The 18,798-nt window shown below is 49.9% G+C and overlaps 10 non-coding genes across 10 annotated transcripts; all 10 read left to right on the top strand.

The window, feature by feature from the left end:
* Positions 1-1,051: 1,051 nt before the first annotated feature.
* Trnal-uaa (transfer RNA leucine (anticodon UAA)) lies at positions 1,052-1,135 on the top strand. The gene has a single exon. It is a non-coding gene; the product is annotated as a tRNA-Leu (tRNA).
* A 1,794-nt stretch (positions 1,136-2,929) lies between these two features.
* On the top strand, positions 2,930-3,013 carry Trnal-uaa (transfer RNA leucine (anticodon UAA)). Its single transcript has one exon. It is a non-coding gene; the product is annotated as a tRNA-Leu (tRNA).
* A 1,794-nt stretch (positions 3,014-4,807) lies between these two features.
* Positions 4,808-4,891, top strand: Trnal-uaa (transfer RNA leucine (anticodon UAA)). Its single transcript has one exon. It is a non-coding gene; the product is annotated as a tRNA-Leu (tRNA).
* A 1,794-nt stretch (positions 4,892-6,685) lies between these two features.
* Positions 6,686-6,769, top strand: Trnal-uaa (transfer RNA leucine (anticodon UAA)). Its single transcript has one exon. It is a non-coding gene; the product is annotated as a tRNA-Leu (tRNA).
* Positions 6,770-8,563: 1,794 nt separating this feature from the next.
* Trnal-uaa (transfer RNA leucine (anticodon UAA)) lies at positions 8,564-8,647 on the top strand. Its single transcript has one exon. It is a non-coding gene; the product is annotated as a tRNA-Leu (tRNA).
* A 1,794-nt stretch (positions 8,648-10,441) lies between these two features.
* On the top strand, positions 10,442-10,525 carry Trnal-uaa (transfer RNA leucine (anticodon UAA)). Its single transcript has one exon. It is a non-coding gene; the product is annotated as a tRNA-Leu (tRNA).
* A 1,794-nt stretch (positions 10,526-12,319) lies between these two features.
* Trnal-uaa (transfer RNA leucine (anticodon UAA)) lies at positions 12,320-12,403 on the top strand. The gene has a single exon. It is a non-coding gene; the product is annotated as a tRNA-Leu (tRNA).
* A 1,794-nt stretch (positions 12,404-14,197) lies between these two features.
* Positions 14,198-14,281, top strand: Trnal-uaa (transfer RNA leucine (anticodon UAA)). The gene has a single exon. It is a non-coding gene; the product is annotated as a tRNA-Leu (tRNA).
* Positions 14,282-16,075: 1,794 nt separating this feature from the next.
* Positions 16,076-16,159, top strand: Trnal-uaa (transfer RNA leucine (anticodon UAA)). The gene has a single exon. It is a non-coding gene; the product is annotated as a tRNA-Leu (tRNA).
* Positions 16,160-17,953: 1,794 nt separating this feature from the next.
* Trnal-uaa (transfer RNA leucine (anticodon UAA)) lies at positions 17,954-18,037 on the top strand. Its single transcript has one exon. It is a non-coding gene; the product is annotated as a tRNA-Leu (tRNA).
* The last annotated feature ends 761 nt before the right edge of the window (positions 18,038-18,798 follow it).

Here is an 18,798-nt window from a genome sequence, read left to right as displayed (position 1 = left end):
AGTCAAATGAAAGGGTCCGTTGTGTGTTTGTCGAGTTGGTCTCTCCCAGTCGTTTCTAGCGCCTGTCCTCTACATATACGCCCATTTGCAAGCGTCAGCTTTCGCGTCAGCCGAGCAAAGTCGAGACAAGTCGACACATGGGGACACACGATGCTGTGAATCGCAATCCGCACTAGCCTACGCGGAGCGGGACGAGGGGCGAAGGAAAATCACTCGTAACACGACAGTTCGGAAATTCGACGATCGCGAGCGTTGGAAACACTCTCCTGAGTAAAGAAGACAACTTCCGTGCGGTGTCCGGGTTTCGAACCCGGATCAGCTACTTGGGAAGCAACCATGCTGACCGACACACCACCACCGCCTTCTGCTACGCGCTGATGGCGCCGTGGTGTGTCGCCTTCCCTCCTGGCGCCAGAGGCCGAAGGCAATCTCGCTGTAGGCGCTCAACGCCGAGTGGAAGGCGAGCACATCTGAACCCGTTTTCCTGGTGCTGCTAGGGCCATATACTGTAACTGAGTGCAGAACTAACTTTTACTGAAGAATCTGCCCTTTAATGCACATCAGGGCGAACACGAAATTTCTAATATGAAGTACTCACTGACGATCCAAAGACGTTTCAGTATGTACGCGTCGGTACCACCGGGGCAGTGCCTAAGTATTGTAAAGTGAAGGTCGACAGTTTGAGCCTCACAGGAAGTATTTCATTGGCTTCCCACGAGTGCGTAATGCACAGCGTGGCTGTTGCTAGGAAACGGCCTTATTTGCCGTTCGTTAATATCTAGTTTTCTTTGCATCGATGTGAAAATGTTCCTATTACTAAATACAGTTTTGCTAGTTACAGTTCAAACTGGAAACGACGGAAGAAAGCGGTCCAACGCGCCACATTGGTTCCCGAAAGGAAGGGTGCATTTCCTACGCCACGTCTGACATTGCGTTTTCAATATTCTAAAACTGACATAATTCCATCCTACCGAAAAAAGAAACAGATTTCGCAGTGAGGTTCTTTGAGATATTGCTACAGATGGAAGTCTCTGGAGTCCTTGCCTCGCACGTCAGATTGGCCGAGCGGTCTAAGGCGCCAGATTTAAGCTCTGGTTCCCGTAAGGGAGCGTGGGTTCGAACCCCACATCTGACAATGCATTTTAAACATTCTGAAACTAACATACTCCCTAGATCTTACAGAACAAGTAAATTACGCAGAAACACGCCATGCAGATTTTACTAGAGACGACAGTGACAGCCCGAGCGGTCGAAAAGAAATAGCGGAACATACTTTTCCTGTGTCGAGGTTTAGCTCTTCTCACGGACGTTTCCGTTGTTGTTGTTGTGTTGTGGCTCTGGGTTCCAAACGACAGCGAGAAAACCTCAACAGCAACACATACGTGTTTGAATGAATCGTAGGGCCTTAATAAAGATAGATGAAACGGTGGCTCAGGTGCTGGAGTTCTGAAGCGGTCGTATTGTGTGGGCAGTGAGCTCACTAAGTTAGTGTGTCATGCTAACAACGGTAAGGCAAGGGGTAGAACCCACCAAGGGCTATTCCATATTGCTTCCCTAAAAGGCAGTGCGAGAGACTGCCAGGCAAATCCCAAGTGATCTGTACAAGGACTAAGATGTCCGCACGTCTGGAAACGTTCTCGCCGACTTGTGGGCCACGCTGACGACACGGGTTCTCGTCCGATCACCGAAGTTAAGCAGCGTTTTTGCGTGCTTAGTACACGAATCGGTGGCTAACTAGGAAGTCTGCGTGCTGTTGGATTCTTTAATTTTGCCTTTTCCCTTAGTTTTCTGTGTGGTTGCGCTGTAATGATACGGTCCAGCACGCTGACCCCTCTCTTGCCTCTCGGGACCCAAATTCGCGCGCGAACCTGCGGCCACAGTCAAATGAAAGGGTCCGTTGTGTGTTTGTCGAGTTGGTCTCTCCCAGTCGTTTCTAGCGCCTGTCCTCTACATATACGCCCATTTGCAAGCGTCAGCTTTCGCGTCAGCCGAGCAAAGTCGAGACAAGTCGACACATGGGGACACACGATGCTGTGAATCGCAATCCGCACTAGCCTACGCGGAGCGGGACGAGGGGCGAAGGAAAATCACTCGTAACACGACAGTTCGGAAATTCGACGATCGCGAGCGTTGGAAACACTCTCCTGAGTAAAGAAGACAACTTCCGTGCGGTGTCCGGGTTTCGAACCCGGATCAGCTACTTGGGAAGCAACCATGCTGACCGACACACCACCACCGCCTTCTGCTACGCGCTGATGGCGCCGTGGTGTGTCGCCTTCCCTCCTGGCGCCAGAGGCCGAAGGCAATCTCGCTGTAGGCGCTCAACGCCGAGTGGAAGGCGAGCACATCTGAACCCGTTTTCCTGGTGCTGCTAGGGCCATATACTGTAACTGAGTGCAGAACTAACTTTTACTGAAGAATCTGCCCTTTAATGCACATCAGGGCGAACACGAAATTTCTAATATGAAGTACTCACTGACGATCCAAAGACGTTTCAGTATGTACGCGTCGGTACCACCGGGGCAGTGCCTAAGTATTGTAAAGTGAAGGTCGACAGTTTGAGCCTCACAGGAAGTATTTCATTGGCTTCCCACGAGTGCGTAATGCACAGCGTGGCTGTTGCTAGGAAACGGCCTTATTTGCCGTTCGTTAATATCTAGTTTTCTTTGCATCGATGTGAAAATGTTCCTATTACTAAATACAGTTTTGCTAGTTACAGTTCAAACTGGAAACGACGGAAGAAAGCGGTCCAACGCGCCACATTGGTTCCCGAAAGGAAGGGTGCATTTCCTACGCCACGTCTGACATTGCGTTTTCAATATTCTAAAACTGACATAATTCCATCCTACCGAAAAAAGAAACAGATTTCGCAGTGAGGTTCTTTGAGATATTGCTACAGATGGAAGTCTCTGGAGTCCTTGCCTCGCACGTCAGATTGGCCGAGCGGTCTAAGGCGCCAGATTTAAGCTCTGGTTCCCGTAAGGGAGCGTGGGTTCGAACCCCACATCTGACAATGCATTTTAAACATTCTGAAACTAACATACTCCCTAGATCTTACAGAACAAGTAAATTACGCAGAAACACGCCATGCAGATTTTACTAGAGACGACAGTGACAGCCCGAGCGGTCGAAAAGAAATAGCGGAACATACTTTTCCTGTGTCGAGGTTTAGCTCTTCTCACGGACGTTTCCGTTGTTGTTGTTGTGTTGTGGCTCTGGGTTCCAAACGACAGCGAGAAAACCTCAACAGCAACACATACGTGTTTAAATGAATCGTAGGGCCTTAATAAAGATAGATGAAACGGTGGCTCAGGTGCTGGAGTTCTGAAGCGGTCGTATTGTGTGGGCAGTGAGCTCACTAAGTTAGTGTGTCATGCTAACAACGGTAAGGCAAGGGGTAGAACCCACCAAGGGCTATTCCATATTGCTTCCCTAAAAGGCAGTGCGAGAGACTGCCAGGCAAATCCCAAGTGATCTGTACAAGGACTAAGATGTCCGCACGTCTGGAAACGTTCTCGCCGACTTGTGGGCCACGCTGACGACACGGGTTCTCGTCCGATCACCGAAGTTAAGCAGCGTTTTTGCGTGCTTAGTACACGAATCGGTGGCTAACTAGGAAGTCTGCGTGCTGTTGGATTCTTTAATTTTGCCTTTTCCCTTAGTTTTCTGTGTGGTTGCGCTGTAATGATACGGTCCAGCACGCTGACCCCTCTCTTGCCTCTCGGGACCCAAATTCGCGCGCGAACCTGCGGCCACAGTCAAATGAAAGGGTCCGTTGTGTGTTTGTCGAGTTGGTCTCTCCCAGTCGTTTCTAGCGCCTGTCCTCTACATATACGCCCATTTGCAAGCGTCAGCTTTCGCGTCAGCCGAGCAAAGTCGAGACAAGTCGACACATGGGGACACACGATGCTGTGAATCGCAATCCGCACTAGCCTACGCGGAGCGGGACGAGGGGCGAAGGAAAATCACTCGTAACACGACAGTTCGGAAATTCGACGATCGCGAGCGTTGGAAACACTCTCCTGAGTAAAGAAGACAACTTCCGTGCGGTGTCCGGGTTTCGAACCCGGATCAGCTACTTGGGAAGCAACCATGCTGACCGACACACCACCACCGCCTTCTGCTACGCGCTGATGGCGCCGTGGTGTGTCGCCTTCCCTCCTGGCGCCAGAGGCCGAAGGCAATCTCGCTGTAGGCGCTCAACGCCGAGTGGAAGGCGAGCACATCTGAACCCGTTTTCCTGGTGCTGCTAGGGCCATATACTGTAACTGAGTGCAGAACTAACTTTTACTGAAGAATCTGCCCTTTAATGCACATCAGGGCGAACACGAAATTTCTAATATGAAGTACTCACTGACGATCCAAAGACGTTTCAGTATGTACGCGTCGGTACCACCGGGGCAGTGCCTAAGTATTGTAAAGTGAAGGTCGACAGTTTGAGCCTCACAGGAAGTATTTCATTGGCTTCCCACGAGTGCGTAATGCACAGCGTGGCTGTTGCTAGGAAACGGCCTTATTTGCCGTTCGTTAATATCTAGTTTTCTTTGCATCGATGTGAAAATGTTCCTATTACTAAATACAGTTTTGCTAGTTACAGTTCAAACTGGAAACGACGGAAGAAAGCGGTCCAACGCGCCACATTGGTTCCCGAAAGGAAGGGTGCATTTCCTACGCCACGTCTGACATTGCGTTTTCAATATTCTAAAACTGACATAATTCCATCCTACCGAAAAAAGAAACAGATTTCGCAGTGAGGTTCTTTGAGATATTGCTACAGATGGAAGTCTCTGGAGTCCTTGCCTCGCACGTCAGATTGGCCGAGCGGTCTAAGGCGCCAGATTTAAGCTCTGGTTCCCGTAAGGGAGCGTGGGTTCGAACCCCACATCTGACAATGCATTTTAAACATTCTGAAACTAACATACTCCCTAGATCTTACAGAACAAGTAAATTACGCAGAAACACGCCATGCAGATTTTACTAGAGACGACAGTGACAGCCCGAGCGGTCGAAAAGAAATAGCGGAACATACTTTTCCTGTGTCGAGGTTTAGCTCTTCTCACGGACGTTTCCGTTGTTGTTGTTGTGTTGTGGCTCTGGGTTCCAAACGACAGCGAGAAAACCTCAACAGCAACACATACGTGTTTAAATGAATCGTAGGGCCTTAATAAAGATAGATGAAACGGTGGCTCAGGTGCTGGAGTTCTGAAGCGGTCGTATTGTGTGGGCAGTGAGCTCACTAAGTTAGTGTGTCATGCTAACAACGGTAAGGCAAGGGGTAGAACCCACCAAGGGCTATTCCATATTGCTTCCCTAAAAGGCAGTGCGAGAGACTGCCAGGCAAATCCCAAGTGATCTGTACAAGGACTAAGATGTCCGCACGTCTGGAAACGTTCTCGCCGACTTGTGGGCCACGCTGACGACACGGGTTCTCGTCCGATCACCGAAGTTAAGCAGCGTTTTTGCGTGCTTAGTACACGAATCGGTGGCTAACTAGGAAGTCTGCGTGCTGTTGGATTCTTTAATTTTGCCTTTTCCCTTAGTTTTCTGTGTGGTTGCGCTGTAATGATACGGTCCAGCACGCTGACCCCTCTCTTGCCTCTCGGGACCCAAATTCGCGCGCGAACCTGCGGCCACAGTCAAATGAAAGGGTCCGTTGTGTGTTTGTCGAGTTGGTCTCTCCCAGTCGTTTCTAGCGCCTGTCCTCTACATATACGCCCATTTGCAAGCGTCAGCTTTCGCGTCAGCCGAGCAAAGTCGAGACAAGTCGACACATGGGGACACACGATGCTGTGAATCGCAATCCGCACTAGCCTACGCGGAGCGGGACGAGGGGCGAAGGAAAATCACTCGTAACACGACAGTTCGGAAATTCGACGATCGCGAGCGTTGGAAACACTCTCCTGAGTAAAGAAGACAACTTCCGTGCGGTGTCCGGGTTTCGAACCCGGATCAGCTACTTGGGAAGCAACCATGCTGACCGACACACCACCACCGCCTTCTGCTACGCACTGATGGCGCCGTGGTGTGTCGCCTTCCCTCCTGGCGCCAGAGGCCGAAGGCAATCTCGCTGTAGGCGCTCAACGCCGAGTGGAAGGCGAGCACATCTGAACCCGTTTTCCTGGTGCTGCTAGGGCCATATACTGTAACTGAGTGCAGAACTAACTTTTACTGAAGAATCTGCCCTTTAATGCACATCAGGGCGAACACGAAATTTCTAATATGAAGTACTCACTGACGATCCAAAGACGTTTCAGTATGTACGCGTCGGTACCACCGGGGCAGTGCCTAAGTATTGTAAAGTGAAGGTCGACAGTTTGAGCCTCACAGGAAGTATTTCATTGGCTTCCCACGAGTGCGTAATGCACAGCGTGGCTGTTGCTAGGAAACGGCCTTATTTGCCGTTCGTTAATATCTAGTTTTCTTTGCATCGATGTGAAAATGTTCCTATTACTAAATACAGTTTTGCTAGTTACAGTTCAAACTGGAAACGACGGAAGAAAGCGGTCCAACGCGCCACATTGGTTCCCGAAAGGAAGGGTGCATTTCCTACGCCACGTCTGACATTGCGTTTTCAATATTCTAAAACTGACATAATTCCATCCTACCGAAAAAAGAAACAGATTTCGCAGTGAGGTTCTTTGAGATATTGCTACAGATGGAAGTCTCTGGAGTCCTTGCCTCGCACGTCAGATTGGCCGAGCGGTCTAAGGCGCCAGATTTAAGCTCTGGTTCCCGTAAGGGAGCGTGGGTTCGAACCCCACATCTGACAATGCATTTTAAACATTCTGAAACTAACATACTCCCTAGATCTTACAGAACAAGTAAATTACGCAGAAACACGCCATGCAGATTTTACTAGAGACGACAGTGACAGCCCGAGCGGTCGAAAAGAAATAGCGGAACATACTTTTCCTGTGTCGAGGTTTAGCTCTTCTCACGGACGTTTCCGTTGTTGTTGTTGTGTTGTGGCTCTGGGTTCCAAACGACAGCGAGAAAACCTCAACAGCAACACATACGTGTTTAAATGAATCGTAGGGCCTTAATAAAGATAGATGAAACGGTGGCTCAGGTGCTGGAGTTCTGAAGCGGTCGTATTGTGTGGGCAGTGAGCTCACTAAGTTAGTGTGTCATGCTAACAACGGTAAGGCAAGGGGTAGAACCCACCAAGGGCTATTCCATATTGCTTCCCTAAAAGGCAGTGCGAGAGACTGCCAGGCAAATCCCAAGTGATCTGTACAAGGACTAAGATGTCCGCACGTCTGGAAACGTTCTCGCCGACTTGTGGGCCACGCTGACGACACGGGTTCTCGTCCGATCACCGAAGTTAAGCAGCGTTTTTGCGTGCTTAGTACACGAATCGGTGGCTAACTAGGAAGTCTGCGTGCTGTTGGATTCTTTAATTTTGCCTTTTCCCTTAGTTTTCTGTGTGGTTGCGCTGTAATGATACGGTCCAGCACGCTGACCCCTCTCTTGCCTCTCGGGACCCAAATTCGCGCGCGAACCTGCGGCCACAGTCAAATGAAAGGGTCCGTTGTGTGTTTGTCGAGTTGGTCTCTCCCAGTCGTTTCTAGCGCCTGTCCTCTACATATACGCCCATTTGCAAGCGTCAGCTTTCGCGTCAGCCGAGCAAAGTCGAGACAAGTCGACACATGGGGACACACGATGCTGTGAATCGCAATCCGCACTAGCCTACGCGGAGCGGGACGAGGGGCGAAGGAAAATCACTCGTAACACGACAGTTCGGAAATTCGACGATCGCGAGCGTTGGAAACACTCTCCTGAGTAAAGAAGACAACTTCCGTGCGGTGTCCGGGTTTCGAACCCGGATCAGCTACTTGGGAAGCAACCATGCTGACCGACACACCACCACCGCCTTCTGCTACGCACTGATGGCGCCGTGGTGTGTCGCCTTCCCTCCTGGCGCCAGAGGCCGAAGGCAATCTCGCTGTAGGCGCTCAACGCCGAGTGGAAGGCGAGCACATCTGAACCCGTTTTCCTGGTGCTGCTAGGGCCATATACTGTAACTGAGTGCAGAACTAACTTTTACTGAAGAATCTGCCCTTTAATGCACATCAGGGCGAACACGAAATTTCTAATATGAAGTACTCACTGACGATCCAAAGACGTTTCAGTATGTACGCGTCGGTACCACCGGGGCAGTGCCTAAGTATTGTAAAGTGAAGGTCGACAGTTTGAGCCTCACAGGAAGTATTTCATTGGCTTCCCACGAGTGCGTAATGCACAGCGTGGCTGTTGCTAGGAAACGGCCTTATTTGCCGTTCGTTAATATCTAGTTTTCTTTGCATCGATGTGAAAATGTTCCTATTACTAAATACAGTTTTGCTAGTTACAGTTCAAACTGGAAACGACGGAAGAAAGCGGTCCAACGCGCCACATTGGTTCCCGAAAGGAAGGGTGCATTTCCTACGCCACGTCTGACATTGCGTTTTCAATATTCTAAAACTGACATAATTCCATCCTACCGAAAAAAGAAACAGATTTCGCAGTGAGGTTCTTTGAGATATTGCTACAGATGGAAGTCTCTGGAGTCCTTGCCTCGCACGTCAGATTGGCCGAGCGGTCTAAGGCGCCAGATTTAAGCTCTGGTTCCCGTAAGGGAGCGTGGGTTCGAACCCCACATCTGACAATGCATTTTAAACATTCTGAAACTAACATACTCCCTAGATCTTACAGAACAAGTAAATTACGCAGAAACACGCCATGCAGATTTTACTAGAGACGACAGTGACAGCCCGAGCGGTCGAAAAGAAATAGCGGAACATACTTTTCCTGTGTCGAGGTTTAGCTCTTCTCACGGACGTTTCCGTTGTTGTTGTTGTGTTGTGGCTCTGGGTTCCAAACGACAGCGAGAAAACCTCAACAGCAACACATACGTGTTTAAATGAATCGTAGGGCCTTAATAAAGATAGATGAAACGGTGGCTCAGGTGCTGGAGTTCTGAAGCGGTCGTATTGTGTGGGCAGTGAGCTCACTAAGTTAGTGTGTCATGCTAACAACGGTAAGGCAAGGGGTAGAACCCACCAAGGGCTATTCCATATTGCTTCCCTAAAAGGCAGTGCGAGAGACTGCCAGGCAAATCCCAAGTGATCTGTACAAGGACTAAGATGTCCGCACGTCTGGAAACGTTCTCGCCGACTTGTGGGCCACGCTGACGACACGGGTTCTCGTCCGATCACCGAAGTTAAGCAGCGTTTTTGCGTGCTTAGTACACGAATCGGTGGCTAACTAGGAAGTCTGCGTGCTGTTGGATTCTTTAATTTTGCCTTTTCCCTTAGTTTTCTGTGTGGTTGCGCTGTAATGATACGGTCCAGCACGCTGACCCCTCTCTTGCCTCTCGGGACCCAAATTCGCGCGCGAACCTGCGGCCACAGTCAAATGAAAGGGTCCGTTGTGTGTTTGTCGAGTTGGTCTCTCCCAGTCGTTTCTAGCGCCTGTCCTCTACATATACGCCCATTTGCAAGCGTCAGCTTTCGCGTCAGCCGAGCAAAGTCGAGACAAGTCGACACATGGGGACACACGATGCTGTGAATCGCAATCCGCACTAGCCTACGCGGAGCGGGACGAGGGGCGAAGGAAAATCACTCGTAACACGACAGTTCGGAAATTCGACGATCGCGAGCGTTGGAAACACTCTCCTGAGTAAAGAAGACAACTTCCGTGCGGTGTCCGGGTTTCGAACCCGGATCAGCTACTTGGGAAGCAACCATGCTGACCGACACACCACCACCGCCTTCTGCTACGCGCTGATGGCGCCGTGGTGTGTCGCCTTCCCTCCTGGCGCCAGAGGCCGAAGGCAATCTCGCTGTAGGCGCTCAACGCCGAGTGGAAGGCGAGCACATCTGAACCCGTTTTCCTGGTGCTGCTAGGGCCATATACTGTAACTGAGTGCAGAACTAACTTTTACTGAAGAATCTGCCCTTTAATGCACATCAGGGCGAACACGAAATTTCTAATATGAAGTACTCACTGACGATCCAAAGACGTTTCAGTATGTACGCGTCGGTACCACCGGGGCAGTGCCTAAGTATTGTAAAGTGAAGGTCGACAGTTTGAGCCTCACAGGAAGTATTTCATTGGCTTCCCACGAGTGCGTAATGCACAGCGTGGCTGTTGCTAGGAAACGGCCTTATTTGCCGTTCGTTAATATCTAGTTTTCTTTGCATCGATGTGAAAATGTTCCTATTACTAAATACAGTTTTGCTAGTTACAGTTCAAACTGGAAACGACGGAAGAAAGCGGTCCAACGCGCCACATTGGTTCCCGAAAGGAAGGGTGCATTTCCTACGCCACGTCTGACATTGCGTTTTCAATATTCTAAAACTGACATAATTCCATCCTACCGAAAAAAGAAACAGATTTCGCAGTGAGGTTCTTTGAGATATTGCTACAGATGGAAGTCTCTGGAGTCCTTGCCTCGCACGTCAGATTGGCCGAGCGGTCTAAGGCGCCAGATTTAAGCTCTGGTTCCCGTAAGGGAGCGTGGGTTCGAACCCCACATCTGACAATGCATTTTAAACATTCTGAAACTAACATACTCCCTAGATCTTACAGAACAAGTAAATTACGCAGAAACACGCCATGCAGATTTTACTAGAGACGACAGTGACAGCCCGAGCGGTCGAAAAGAAATAGCGGAACATACTTTTCCTGTGTCGAGGTTTAGCTCTTCTCACGGACGTTTCCGTTGTTGTTGTTGTGTTGTGGCTCTGGGTTCCAAACGACAGCGAGAAAACCTCAACAGCAACACATACGTGTTTAAATGAATCGTAGGGCCTTAATAAAGATAGATGAAACGGTGGCTCAGGTGCTGGAGTTCTGAAGCGGTCGTATTGTGTGGGCAGTGAGCTCACTAAGTTAGTGTGTCATGCTAACAACGGTAAGGCAAGGGGTAGAACCCACCAAGGGCTATTCCATATTGCTTCCCTAAAAGGCAGTGCGAGAGACTGCCAGGCAAATCCCAAGTGATCTGTACAAGGACTAAGATGTCCGCACGTCTGGAAACGTTCTCGCCGACTTGTGGGCCACGCTGACGACACGGGTTCTCGTCCGATCACCGAAGTTAAGCAGCGTTTTTGCGTGCTTAGTACACGAATCGGTGGCTAACTAGGAAGTCTGCGTGCTGTTGGATTCTTTAATTTTGCCTTTTCCCTTAGTTTTCTGTGTGGTTGCGCTGTAATGATACGGTCCAGCACGCTGACCCCTCTCTTGCCTCTCGGGACCCAAATTCGCGCGCGAACCTGCGGCCACAGTCAAATGAAAGGGTCCGTTGTGTGTTTGTCGAGTTGGTCTCTCCCAGTCGTTTCTAGCGCCTGTCCTCTACATATACGCCCATTTGCAAGCGTCAGCTTTCGCGTCAGCCGAGCAAAGTCGAGACAAGTCGACACATGGGGACACACGATGCTGTGAATCGCAATCCGCACTAGCCTACGCGGAGCGGGACGAGGGGCGAAGGAAAATCACTCGTAACACGACAGTTCGGAAATTCGACGATCGCGAGCGTTGGAAACACTCTCCTGAGTAAAGAAGACAACTTCCGTGCGGTGTCCGGGTTTCGAACCCGGATCAGCTACTTGGGAAGCAACCATGCTGACCGACACACCACCACCGCCTTCTGCTACGCGCTGATGGCGCCGTGGTGTGTCGCCTTCCCTCCTGGCGCCAGAGGCCGAAGGCAATCTCGCTGTAGGCGCTCAACGCCGAGTGGAAGGCGAGCACATCTGAACCCGTTTTCCTGGTGCTGCTAGGGCCATATACTGTAACTGAGTGCAGAACTAACTTTTACTGAAGAATCTGCCCTTTAATGCACATCAGGGCGAACACGAAATTTCTAATATGAAGTACTCACTGACGATCCAAAGACGTTTCAGTATGTACGCGTCGGTACCACCGGGGCAGTGCCTAAGTATTGTAAAGTGAAGGTCGACAGTTTGAGCCTCACAGGAAGTATTTCATTGGCTTCCCACGAGTGCGTAATGCACAGCGTGGCTGTTGCTAGGAAACGGCCTTATTTGCCGTTCGTTAATATCTAGTTTTCTTTGCATCGATGTGAAAATGTTCCTATTACTAAATACAGTTTTGCTAGTTACAGTTCAAACTGGAAACGACGGAAGAAAGCGGTCCAACGCGCCACATTGGTTCCCGAAAGGAAGGGTGCATTTCCTACGCCACGTCTGACATTGCGTTTTCAATATTCTAAAACTGACATAATTCCATCCTACCGAAAAAAGAAACAGATTTCGCAGTGAGGTTCTTTGAGATATTGCTACAGATGGAAGTCTCTGGAGTCCTTGCCTCGCACGTCAGATTGGCCGAGCGGTCTAAGGCGCCAGATTTAAGCTCTGGTTCCCGTAAGGGAGCGTGGGTTCGAACCCCACATCTGACAATGCATTTTAAACATTCTGAAACTAACATACTCCCTAGATCTTACAGAACAAGTAAATTACGCAGAAACACGCCATGCAGATTTTACTAGAGACGACAGTGACAGCCCGAGCGGTCGAAAAGAAATAGCGGAACATACTTTTCCTGTGTCGAGGTTTAGCTCTTCTCACGGACGTTTCCGTTGTTGTTGTTGTGTTGTGGCTCTGGGTTCCAAACGACAGCGAGAAAACCTCAACAGCAACACATACGTGTTTAAATGAATCGTAGGGCCTTAATAAAGATAGATGAAACGGTGGCTCAGGTGCTGGAGTTCTGAAGCGGTCGTATTGTGTGGGCAGTGAGCTCACTAAGTTAGTGTGTCATGCTAACAACGGTAAGGCAAGGGGTAGAACCCACCAAGGGCTATTCCATATTGCTTCCCTAAAAGGCAGTGCGAGAGACTGCCAGGCAAATCCCAAGTGATCTGTACAAGGACTAAGATGTCCGCACGTCTGGAAACGTTCTCGCCGACTTGTGGGCCACGCTGACGACACGGGTTCTCGTCCGATCACCGAAGTTAAGCAGCGTTTTTGCGTGCTTAGTACACGAATCGGTGGCTAACTAGGAAGTCTGCGTGCTGTTGGATTCTTTAATTTTGCCTTTTCCCTTAGTTTTCTGTGTGGTTGCGCTGTAATGATACGGTCCAGCACGCTGACCCCTCTCTTGCCTCTCGGGACCCAAATTCGCGCGCGAACCTGCGGCCACAGTCAAATGAAAGGGTCCGTTGTGTGTTTGTCGAGTTGGTCTCTCCCAGTCGTTTCTAGCGCCTCTCCTCTACATATACGCCCATTTGCAAGCGTCAGCTTTCGCGTCAGCCGAGCAAAGTCGAGACAAGTCGACACATGGGGACACACGATGCTGTGAATCGCAATCCGCACTAGCCTACGCGGAGCGGGACGAGGGGCGAAGGAAAATCACTCGTAACACGACAGTTCGGAAATTCGACGATCGCGAGCGTTGGAAACACTCTCCTGAGTAAAGAAGACAACTTCCGTGCGGTGTCCGGGTTTCGAACCCGGATCAGCTACTTGGGAAGCAACCATGCTGACCGACACACCACCACCGCCTTCTGCTACGCGCTGATGGCGCCGTGGTGTGTCGCCTTCCCTCCTGGCGCCAGAGGCCGAAGGCAATCTCGCTGTAGGCGCTCAACGCCGAGTGGAAGGCGAGCACATCTGAACCCGTTTTCCTGGTGCTGCTAGGGCCATATACTGTAACTGAGTGCAGAACTAACTTTTACTGAAGAATCTGCCCTTTAATGCACATCAGGGCGAACACGAAATTTCTAATATGAAGTACTCACTGACGATCCAAAGACGTTTCAGTATGTACGCGTCGGTACCACCGGGGCAGTGCCTAAGTATTGTAAAGTGAAGGTCGACAGTTTGAGCCTCACAGGAAGTATTTCATTGGCTTCCCACGAGTGCGTAATGCACAGCGTGGCTGTTGCTAGGAAACGGCCTTATTTGCCGTTCGTTAATATCTAGTTTTCTTTGCATCGATGTGAAAATGTTCCTATTACTAAATACAGTTTTGCTAGTTACAGTTCAAACTGGAAACGACGGAAGAAAGCGGTCCAACGCGCCACATTGGTTCCCGAAAGGAAGGGTGCATTTCCTACGCCACGTCTGACATTGCGTTTTCAATATTCTAAAACTGACATAATTCCATCCTACCGAAAAAAGAAACAGATTTCGCAGTGAGGTTCTTTGAGATATTGCTACAGATGGAAGTCTCTGGAATCCTTGCCTCGCACGTCAGATTGGCCGAGCGGTCTAAGGCGCCAGATTTAAGCTCTGGTTCCCGTAAGGGAGCGTGGGTTCGAACCCCACATCTGACAATGCATTTTAAACATTCTGAAACTAACATACTCCCTAGATCTTACAGAACAAGTAAATTACGCAGAAACACGCCATGCAGATTTTACTAGAGACGACAGTGACAGCCCGAGCGGTCGAAAAGAAATAGCGGAACATACTTTTCCTGTGTCGAGGTTTAGCTCTTCTCACGGACGTTTCCGTTGTTGTTGTTGTGTTGTGGCTCTGGGTTCCAAACGACAGCGAGAAAACCTCAACAGCAACACATACGTGTTTAAATGAATCGTAGGGCCTTAATAAAGATAGATGAAACGGTGGCTCAGGTGCTGGAGTTCTGAAGCGGTCGTATTGTGTGGGCAGTGAGCTCACTAAGTTAGTGTGTCATGCTAACAACGGTAAGGCAAGGGGTAGAACCCACCAAGGGCTATTCCATATTGCTTCCCTAAAAGGCAGTGCGAGAGACTGCCAGGCAAATCCCAAGTGATCTGTACAAGGACTAAGATGTCCGCACGTCTGGAAACGTTCTCGCCGACTTGTGGGCCACGCTGACGACACGGGTTCTCGTCCGATCACCGAAGTTAAGCAGCGTTTTTGCGTGCTTAGTACACGAATCGGTGGCTAACTAGGAAGTCTGCGTGCTGTTGGATTCTTTAATTTTGCCTTTTCCCTTAGTTTTCTGTGTGGTTGCGCTGTAATGATACGGTCCAGCACGCTGACCCCTCTCTTGCCTCTCGGGACCCAAATTCGCGCGCGAACCTGCGGCCACAGTCAAATGAAAGGGTCCGTTGTGTGTTTGTCGAGTTGGTCTCTCCCAGTCGTTTCTAGCGCCTGTCCTCTACATATACGCCCATTTGCAAGCGTCAGCTTTCGCGTCAGCCGAGCAAAGTCGAGACAAGTCGACACATGGGGACACACGATGCTGTGAATCGCAATCCGCACTAGCCTACGCGGAGCGGGACGAGGGGCGAAGGAAAATCACTCGTAACACGACAGTTCGGAAATTCGACGATCGCGAGCGTTGGAAACACTCTCCTGAGTAAAGAAGACAACTTCCGTGCGGTGTCCGGGTTTCGAACCCGGATCAGCTACTTGGGAAGCAACCATGCTGACCGACACACCACCACCGCCTTCTGCTACGCGCTGATGGCGCCGTGGTGTGTCGCCTTCCCTCCTGGCGCCAGAGGCCGAAGGCAATCTCGCTGTAGGCGCTCAACGCCGAGTGGAAGGCGAGCACATCTGAACCCGTTTTCCTGGTGCTGCTAGGGCCATATACTGTAACTGAGTGCAGAACTAACTTTTACTGAAGAATCTGCCCTTTAATGCACATCAGGGCGAACACGAAATTTCTAATATGAAGTACTCACTGACGATCCAAAGACGTTTCAGTATGTACGCGTCGGTACCACCGGGGCAGTGCCTAAGTATTGTAAAGTGAAGGTCGACAGTTTGAGCCTCACAGGAAGTATTTCATTGGCTTCCCACGAGTGCGTAATGCACAGCGTGGCTGTTGCTAGGAAACGGCCTTATTTGCCGTTCGTTAATATCTAGTTTTCTTTGCATCGATGTGAAAATGTTCCTATTACTAAATACAGTTTTGCTAGTTACAGTTCAAACTGGAAACGACGGAAGAAAGCGGTCCAACGCGCCACATTGGTTCCCGAAAGGAAGGGTGCATTTCCTACGCCACGTCTGACATTGCGTTTTCAATATTCTAAAACTGACATAATTCCATCCTACCGAAAAAAGAAACAGATTTCGCAGTGAGGTTCTTTGAGATATTGCTACAGATGGAAGTCTCTGGAATCCTTGCCTCGCACGTCAGATTGGCCGAGCGGTCTAAGGCGCCAGATTTAAGCTCTGGTTCCCGTAAGGGAGCGTGGGTTCGAACCCCACATCTGACAATGCATTTTAAACATTCTGAAACTAACATACTCCCTAGATCTTACAGAACAAGTAAATTACGCAGAAACACGCCATGCAGATTTTACTAGAGACGACAGTGACAGCCCGAGCGGTCGAAAAGAAATAGCGGAACATACTTTTCCTGTGTCGAGGTTTAGCTCTTCTCACGGACGTTTCCGTTGTTGTTGTTGTGTTGTGGCTCTGGGTTCCAAACGACAGCGAGAAAACCTCAACAGCAACACATACGTGTTTAAATGAATCGTAGGGCCTTAATAAAGATAGATGAAACGGTGGCTCAGGTGCTGGAGTTCTGAAGCGGTCGTATTGTGTGGGCAGTGAGCTCACTAAGTTAGTGTGTCATGCTAACAACGGTAAGGCAAGGGGTAGAACCCACCAAGGGCTATTCCATATTGCTTCCCTAAAAGGCAGTGCGAGAGACTGCCAGGCAAATCCCAAGTGATCTGTACAAGGACTAAGATGTCCGCACGTCTGGAAACGTTCTCGCCGACTTGTGGGCCACGCTGACGACACGGGTTCTCGTCCGATCACCGAAGTTAAGCAGCGTTTTTGCGTGCTTAGTACACGAATCGGTGGCTAACTAGGAAGTCTGCGTGCTGTTGGATTCTTTAATTTTGCCTTTTCCCTTAGTTTTCTGTGTGGTTGCGCTGTAATGATACGGTCCAGCACGCTGACCCCTCTCTTGCCTCTCGGGACCCAAATTCGCGCGCGAACCTGCGGCCACAGTCAAATGAAAGGGTCCGTTGTGTGTTTGTCGAGTTGGTCTCTCCCAGTCGTTTCTAGCGCCTGTCCTCTACATATACGCCCATTTGCAAGCGTCAGCTTTCGCGTCAGCCGAGCAAAGTCGAGACAAGTCGACACATGGGGACACACGATGCTGTGAATCGCAATCCGCACTAGCCTACGCGGAGCGGGACGAGGGGCGAAGGAAAATCACTCGTAACACGACAGTTCGGAAATTCGACGATCGCGAGCGTTGGAAACACTCTCCTGAGTAAAGAAGACAACTTCCGTGCGGTGTCCGGGTTTCGAACCCGGATCAGCTACTTGGGAAGCAACCATGCTGACCGACACACCACCACCGCCTTCTGCTACGCGCTGATGGCGCCGTGGTGTGTCGCCTTCCCTCCTGGCGCCAGAGGCCGAAGGCAATCTCGCTGTAGGCGCTCAACGCCGAGTGGAAGGCGAGCACATCTGAACCCGTTTTCCTGGTGCTGCTAGGGCCATATACTGTAACTGAGTGCAGAACTAACTTTTACTGAAGAATCTGCCCTTTAATGCACATCAGGGCGAACACGAAATTTCTAATATGAAGTACTCACTGACGATCCAAAGACGTTTCAGTATGTACGCGTCGGTACCACCGGGGCAGTGCCTAAGTATTGTAAAGTGAAGGTCGACAGTTTGAGCCTCACAGGAAGTATTTCATTGGCTTCCCACGAGTGCGTAATGCACAGCGTGGCTGTTGCTAGGAAACGGCCTTATTTGCCGTTCGTTAATATCTAGTTTTCTTTGCATCGATGTGAAAATGTTCCTATTACTAAATACAGTTTTGCTAGTTACAGTTCAAACTGGAAACGACGGAAGAAAGCGGTCCAACGCGCCACATTGGTTCCCGAAAGGAAGGGTGCATTTCCTACGCCACGTCTGACATTGCGTTTTCAATATTCTAAAACTGACATAATTCCATCCTACCGAAAAAAGAAACAGATTTCGCAGTGAGGTTCTTTGAGATATTGCTACAGATGGAAGTCTCTGGAGTCCTTGCCTCGCACGTCAGATTGGCCGAGCGGTCTAAGGCGCCAGATTTAAGCTCTGGTTCCCGTAAGGGAGCGTGGGTTCGAACCCCACATCTGACAATGCATTTTAAACATTCTGAAACTAACATACTCCCTAGATCTTACAGAACAAGTAAATTACGCAGAAACACGCCATGCAGATTTTACTAGAGACGACAGTGACAGCCCGAGCGGTCGAAAAGAAATAGCGGAACATACTTTTCCTGTGTCGAGGTTTAGCTCTTCTCACGGACGTTTCCGTTGTTGTTGTTGTGTTGTGGCTCTGGGTTCCAAACGACAGCGAGAAAACCTCAACAGCAACACATACGTGTTTAAATGAATCGTAGGGCCTTAATAAAGATAGATGAAACGGTGGCTCAGGTGCTGGAGTTCTGAAGCGGTCGTATTGTGTGGGCAGTGAGCTCACTAAGTTAGTGTGTCATGCTAACAACGGTAAGGCAAGGGGTAGAACCCACCAAGGGCTATTCCATATTGCTTCCCTAAAAGGCAGTGCGAGAGACTGCCAGGCAAATCCCAAGTGATCTGTACAAGGACTAAGATGTCCGCACGTCTGGAAACGTTCTCGCCGACTTGTGGGCCACGCTGACGACACGGGTTCTCGTCCGATCACCGAAGTTAAGCAGCGTTTTTGCGTGCTTAGTACACGAATCGGTGGCTAACTAGGAAGTCTGCGTGCTGTTGGATTCTTTAATTTTGCCTTTTCCCTTAGTTTTCTGTGTGGTTGCGCTGTAATGATACGGTCCAGCACGCTGACCCCTCTCTTGCCTCTCGGGACCCAAATTCGCGCGCGAACCTGCGGCCACAGTCAAATGAAAGGGTCC

The sequence above is a fragment of the Schistocerca nitens genome, chromosome 8 (genome assembly GCF_023898315.1).
Source record: "Schistocerca nitens isolate TAMUIC-IGC-003100 chromosome 8, iqSchNite1.1, whole genome shotgun sequence".
NCBI lineage: Eukaryota > Metazoa > Arthropoda > Insecta > Orthoptera > Acrididae > Schistocerca > Schistocerca nitens.
This window is presented reverse-complemented; position numbering and strand designations above follow the sequence as displayed.